Genomic DNA, 7,582 nt, shown 5'->3' with positions numbered 1-7,582 from the left:
GCGGAGGGCAAGGGTGGAAAGGAGGCCCAGGAGGAGGGGCAGGCAGGGAGGAGCAATCACATGGTCTTGGGTCCTCCAGGGAGTGAGAGTGGGGGAATCTTGGAGGGGCTAGGACTGTGGGCCTTCAACCTCTCTGTACCCCTTCCCCCAGGTGACCCTGGTTGTTGATCCCACAGTTGACCCTAGCTCTTCTTGACCTCTCTCAGGGTTCTCCTGCCTCTTAGTGCCAATGCCAGGAATCCAGTGAAGTCCCTCAGGTTACACCTGGTGGCAGGCAGTCTAGGGATGTCTGCTTATCTCCCTCTTAGGCTGAGCTAATAATAGTAATGATGGGAGGCAGCTAAAGAGAGGGCTTTCTCCCTCTCTTCCCAGGCATCATAAGATCAAGAGCTGGAAGTGACGTTAGAGATCATCTAGTCCAAACTCCTCATTTGGAATTGTTTGATTAGCTGAATCAACTAGTTATTCAAAGAGTCTAGTAATTAGAATCAAATGCATATAAGCTAGACTGATCCACTGTTTGACTAAATCAACTGGTTTGGTTTTGTTTTCACTGAACTGGCAGAATATTTGAATACAATAGGTAAACACAGTGTGTAGATAACCCATGTTAACCCAGTCTCAGCCACTACTTGGGGAATTCAGGTATGACAGAGAGCCTGAGAAAAGAGACTTTCCTGTAACAAAGAAAGTCAGAACCTCTGGCCAGCCAGGACAAGTATCCAGAATAGAGATCCAAGGGTGGGAGCTTCTAAGCAGTCAAAGATTTTTGGGGAAAAAAAGACAACAGGGAGCAGACTTTCCAGGTACTGGTGCCTCCATGATGGCAGAGCTAGCTTAAGAATGTCTTGTTTTATTTGCTTTCTGGGAACCATGTTTATGGCATTCAAGAGAATCGTCACCATGAGTATGGCCACCATCACCATCATCACAGAATAAAGCATAAACTCCTAACTGAAATTCAAGGTCCTCAATGATGGAGGGTTCAAACCCAGCCTCTGTTACTTACTAGCTATGATTTTGGCCAAGTCACTTCACCTATGGGTCTCACTTTAATGATCAGTAAGTAAAATGTCTGTTCCAAGGCCTATGAGACTCCCTATCCCATAGTCTTTGTGATCTAGGCAAGCCGGATAACTTCTCATGACTAAATCTGTTTCTCTTCTCTCATTTCTTGCCTTTGCTCCTACTATTCACCATGTCTGGAAGGGATTTTGTCCTTCCCTGCTTTCCATCTGCTGAAGTCTCTTCCTTCCCTTCAAAGCCCAACTCAGTTTTTACCTCTTCTATGAAGCCTTCTGTAATTCTTTGCCCCTTTCCCAAGATGAAAGTCATCTCTCTGTTTTCAAATCCTCATGCTATTTTGCCTGGATTTCTCCTTTGTAGATGTCTCACTCTCTCCCTTGTATTATAATTTATATGGGTATTTTCCCCCACCAGATAGTAAGTGCATTAAGAGTAGAGCTGCTGTTGTATTATACACACATATGCATGTATGTATATATACACACATACACATGCATATATGTATACATACACATGCACACACATACATATATGCATGTATGCATAATGTAGGGCTGAGATATATGGGGTGTTCAAGTAGGACAGGCACCTCTGTTGTGAGGGCTTGCCAAGTTCTTTTCAAGGCTGCTCATCCACCTTTGGTGTCTCCCTGGCATGCTACTCTCACCTGTGGCTCCAAGAAGCTGTAGCGTGTGCAGCGGCCACACCCTGGGAAACTATCTCAGCAGATGGGTTAAACCAGCTTGAAGTAAACCAACCTGTTGGTGAGTTGGTGGGGTGTCTACCCCAAGCATATGAAGACTTTCACCATTTGTACCAATGACCACGAAGGTACCTTGAAGCAGGCACTGTGGAGCACTTAGAGCTTGGTTAGACATCAAAGATGCCAATATCATTCACAGCATCCTGGGCAATTGCCTGTCATCCAGTCTTGCCACTGAACTCCAATGACTCTGGAAGAGTGACAACTTGGCTCAACTCTGCCTCCTTTAAATCAAAGTCATGCCAAGTCAAGACGTCACCCGTGATGTCCCAAGTCCTCTTCCAAAACAAAGGACAAACAACAGCAATGATGTAGGGCTAAGCACAGGTTTGTACAAGAATGGGAGCTTACTACATGTTGAAATGAATCAAATGTGTTGAACCTCTACCCTCTCTTCCATCTCTGCTATAAAGATGTTTATTTATAAATATCCAGACATCCTTTTTACATCCTAGAGATATTTTTGGAGGAAGCATACGTAGAGCAAGGATGTTGGCAAGGTATCCAGGCCCTCATCGCCTCTCACCTGGACTACTACAATAGCCCTCTAATTGCTCTCCTTGCTTTATCTTTCCCTGCTCTGATTCATCCTCTACTCAGCTGCCAAAGTGTTTTCTTTCTTTCTTTCTTTCTTTCTTTCTTTTCTTTCTTTCTTTCTTTCTTTCTTTCTTTCTTTCTTTCTTTCTTTCTTTCTTTCTTTCTTTCTTTCTTTCTTTCTTTCTTTCTTTCTTTCTTTCTTTTCCTTCCTTCCTTCCTTCCTTCCTTCCTTCCTTCCTTCCTTCCTTCCTTCCTTCCTTCCCTCCTTCCTTCCCTCCTTCCTTCCCTCCTTCCTTCCCTCCCTCCTTCCCTCCCTCCTTCCTTCCCTCCTTCCTTCCCTCCTTCCTTCCCTCCTTCCTTCCCTCCCTCCTTCCTTCCCTCCTTCCTTCCTCCTTCCTTCCCTCCTTCTTCCCTCCTTCCTTCCCTCCTTCCTTCCTTCCTTCCTTCCTTCCTTCCTTCCTTCCTTCCTTCCTTCCTTCCTTCCTTCCTTCCTTCCTTCCTTCCTTCCTTCCTTCCTTCTTTCCCTCCTTCCTTCCTTCCTTCCTTCCTTGCAATAGGGGTTAAGTGACTTGCCCAGGGTTAGCAAGTGTTAAGGGTCTGAAGATGGATTTGAACCCAGGTCCTCCCGACTCCAAGGCCAGAGCTCTATTCACTGCACCACCTAGCTGCCCCTCAAAGTGTTTTTTCTAAAGTCTTGTTATGTTCATGTCACCCCCTACTCAATGAACTCTGGTGGATCCCTATTGCCTCTCTCATCAAGTATGAATTCCTATGTTTGACACTGAAAGCTCTTCATAACCTGGCTTCTTTTGACCTTTGCAGTCTTTTTTAAAAATTAAGTTCTCAAAAATTACCAAACATTTATTTTTTCTCCCTTCTACCCCACCCTGGGGGGGAACCAATCCTTGCAACATATATTCATAGTCACACACAAAAAATTCCCTCATTTATCACACTTAGTCCATTACCTGTTAGGTGGTGTGGAGTCTTCTTCACTGGTTGAATGTTGGTCGATCATTGCATTGGTCAGAATTCTTGAGTCTTTCAATGTTATTCATTTAATTGTTAGTATATACATGGTCTTCTTTATTAGAATGTGAGCTACCTGAGGGCAGGGACTGTTTCCCCCCCCCCCGCTGTTCTTTGTACCCCTCACACTTCTCACAGTGTCTGACTTAATAAATGCTTGTTTAGTAGAAAGCATAATACATGTAGCAGTAGGCACTTAATAAATGTTGTTTAGTAGAAAGCTTAATAAATGGAATAGTAGGCAGTCAATAAATGCTGAACAGACTTTGGTGGCAGCAGTAGAGAAGGTGGAGCTTGGGCCTTTTGGAGAGGGGTGGTGCTGGCATGCATTATTGAGGTCACATGGAAGCCCTAGTGGCTCTGGTGGGATTTGAGGAGCTGATTTCTGCAATCCCTTGCCTGGGCTCTTCTTATCCAACCTCTGAGATGGGCAGTGGCTAGGGGCTGGGGGCATGACAAGAGCTATGTCTACTAACCCTTTGCTCCTACCTCCCTCCTGCTTTGCCAGGGACCTACTTCTTTCCATCACGGGACCTTAGGTCTAGAGCTAGAAGAGACCTCAGACAACATGGAATCCAGCCCCTTCGTTTTACAACTCAGGAAGTGGAGGAAAGAGAATAAGCATTTATATAGTGCCTACTGTGTGCCAGGCACTGTGCTGAGCAATTTCTTGCATATGTTATCCCTTTAGATCCCCATAGCAACTCTGTGAGGTAGGTGCTATTATTGCTCCCATTTTGCTGTTGAGGAAACTGAGGTAGACAGAGGTGAAGAGACTTGCCCAGAGTCACACATCTAGGAAGTGTTTGAGGCCAGATTTGAACTCAGATCTTCCTGACTCCAGGCTCAGCAATAGATCCCCTTGTCCGAGGTCACAAAAGTCATAAACATCAGGGGTGGGGTTTTGAACCCAGGTTCGTTGACTCTCGGGACAATGCTCTTTCCCGGCAGAGGAGCACAATCACTTCTTAAATATTTCCCTCTCTGTACTGGGGGCCAGTGGCCTTCCTGGTTTCTCTGTGGTTGTTTATTCTGTGTTTCTTGCCTATTAAGATAACTCAATTAGTGGCCCAGGGAATAGGTCATTAGTGGCAGTGCTTCCTGGAATCCCTCTCCCTCCACTGACCTCCTTGGTCCTGGAATCCCATCGAGGAAACACCACACATCTGCAGCAAATTACGCTACCTCTGTCCTGGGCTCCCTCGTCCCTACCCTGCTGGTAGACCTCGCGGCTCTCTCCTCATCAGCCTCTACCTCCATTCTCTGGGTTCTCCGGGAGCGTGCAGGGAGATTCATGGGCTCTAGCTGGACTCCAACCAAATATTCCCCAAAGGCCTGCTCTAGTTCTTAAGATTCCACTATTAAATCTTCATTCTTTTGGGTTAAGGGATTACCCTCTCTCCAATTTCATCTTTGAAAATGCACTCCTCCCCCTTAATGGGGAATATGCTGGGGAACTGAATCATTGGACCGTAGGGCTGCAGAGCTGGCAGGAACGGTAGAGAGCATTCAGTATAATTCCCTCATTTACCATAGGAGCAGCATGATGTAAGGGGCCTCTTGGGGCGATGGATGGACCTCTGCACTTGGAATCGCGGCGTTCTGAATTGCATATCCTTACTCTGATAGCTGCTGACTAGCTGTGTGACCCAAGGGCAAATCAGCTAACCTCAGGCCCCTGATCTGCTGTTTCTGCTTCACAGGGCTGCTGTGAGCATTCGATGAAAAGTGCTAAGCAGATTTTCAAGGGTCTTATCATTGTTGTCATTAATTATTACACACAGAGAAACTGATGGAAATGATATGCTCAGTCATACAGTGAGTCCCTAATGGCCGGGCTGGGACAAAACCCACCCCTCTAGACTCCACTGTCTGATACACATTTATTCACACACCAACTCCTCTTAACTCCATCGCTTTCCCCCTTTGCATTCTTTCCTATTTATCCTGAATATAGTTTGCTTTGTATTTGTTTGTTTACATCTTACCTCCCCATTAGACTGTAAGCTCCTTGAGGGCAGGGACTGTCTTTCACCTCTTTTTGTATTCTCAGCACTTAGCACAGTGTTTGCACATGTTGCTTGTTTTTCAGTCCTTTTCAGTTGTGTCCAACTCCCGATTTGGGGTTTTCTTGGCAGAGATACTGGAGTGGTTTGCCATTTCCTCCTCCAGCTCATTTTACAGATGAGGAAACTGAGGCAAATAGCGTGAAGTGATTTGCCCAGGGTCACACAGCTGGTAAGCATCTGAGGTGGATTTGAACTCAGGTCTTCTTGACTCCAGCTATGGTTCTCTATCCACTGCTTCACCTAGCTGCCCTGGTAGTAGGGTATATAGTAGGTGCTTGATAAATGTTTATGGAATTGAATTGAACTGAATGCTGCCTGCTCTCTTCTATGTTGTTGATGCTGTCTCCAAAGCATTCTCTCACTTTCTTCATTGATTTTAGCTCCTGGCTCACAGTCTTCCTGCCCCTCTCAATCACCTCCCAATCATCTTCAAAGATTTCAGTATTCAAGTTAATAAGCCCCCATCACCTTGTCCAGCCTAGTACTGTGGAAAGAGCACTATGTCTAGAGTTGAGAGACCTAGGTTCAAATCCTTGTGACTTGTATAACCTTGGGGAAGTCACAGAATCTCCCTGGGCCTCAGTTTCCCCATCTGTAAAACGAGGAGTTAAGACAAGTCCCCCTTCAGCTCTAAACCACCCAATTTCTAAACTTCCTCACCTCCAATGATATTCTTCTCCACTCTATTCCTGCCATTTGCCAGCATCCTTACACCTGAGCCCTCATTGACTCACAGAACTGTGACCTCTTGAAGATCTAAAACTTCCAACTAACACTTCATTCTCATGTTCATTCTCCAGTTCCTTGCCATCCTGCCTCCACGATTCTCCTCCTCCAGCTCTGCCACTATGACTTCCATTCCCTGCACATCCAATCCTGATCCTATAGTCTATTATCATAATTATTTAATAATACATTAATATTTAATTATCTAATCTATATTACTAGACTCCATCCCAGAATCCCTGCCCCTATTCCTGACCTACTAACCCAGCAGTTTCTGATTCTTCAATCCTGTTCCAAGGTTTATGATCATCCACCCAAATCCAGGCTATTTTTGCAAAACTGTACCCAAGGGACCAATCATTTCTTCCCAGACCCACAATAAACTGATTCTGCACCCCCTCCTCCCACTTCTCCCTTTGATTTGGCTTACGCTCTGGAAGCTGGGGGAGCACAGAGCCTTTGCCCCAGCCACTCAGTGTTATGACCTTGACCTGTGCAGGAGGACCCTGGCCAAGTACACAGAACTTTCCGTTGGCTATATGATCTCTTTGTGGAACACGCAAGGGTGAATTAGCCATGGCAATGTGATAATGCTGAGATGGGGTCTCCCTTTCCCTGCCAATGCTAATGCCAATAATTACAATTCATCGCTGGTGTGGTCAGTGGTTCCCTGTTTGGCCAGAGACTCGGCCTAGGCGTTCTGGGGTAGAATGTGGTGTCTCAAATGGAAACATAGGCCACTAAACCATGGTAAGGATCCCTATGGGCCTCATGTTGACTTAGAAAACCATATATTCACATTACCTGTGTTTTATTGCATTTTTTGTTTATTGTGATAAATATTTCCCAGTTACATTGTAATAGGGTTTGGGCTGCACGGGAGTGTTGGGGGCTGCAGGTTACTGCTAGGCCACATGTTCGATCCTTCTGGGGTAAAAGAAGAGGGGAGAGAGGGAGATGGAGAGGGGGGGAGAGAGAGAGAGAGAGAGAGAGAGAGAGAGAGAGAGAGAGAGAGAGAGAGAGTGAGCAGCTAGGTGACAAGGTGAAAAACTTGAGGGGTCAGGAAGCCATCAGTGCAAATCTGGCCTCAGACACTTATAAGCTGTGTGAGACCCTGGGCAAGTCACTTCACTGCTATCTGCCTCAGTTTCCTCATGTATAAAATGAGGCTACAATAGCACCTATTTCACAGAGTTAATGTGAGGCTCAAATGAGAAAGCACACATTTTAAGGCTCTTTGTAAACTTTAAATCACTAGAAATGCTAGCTATCATTAATGAGAAATGCATGACCTTTGGCTTTAGGGAACCCCCCCCTTTTTTTTAGGTAATTGGGGTTAAGTGACATCCCCAGGGTCACACAGCTAATAAGTGTCAAGTATTTGGTCACACTTGAACTCAGGTCCTATTGACTTCAGGGCCGGTGCTCTATC

Source organism: Phascolarctos cinereus, unplaced genomic scaffold (genome assembly GCF_003287225.1).
Source record: "Phascolarctos cinereus isolate Bilbo 61053 unplaced genomic scaffold, phaCin_HiC Scaffold_4;HRSCAF=312, whole genome shotgun sequence".
NCBI classification, from domain to species: Eukaryota; Metazoa; Chordata; class Mammalia; order Diprotodontia; family Phascolarctidae; genus Phascolarctos; species Phascolarctos cinereus.
This window is presented reverse-complemented; position numbering follows the sequence as displayed.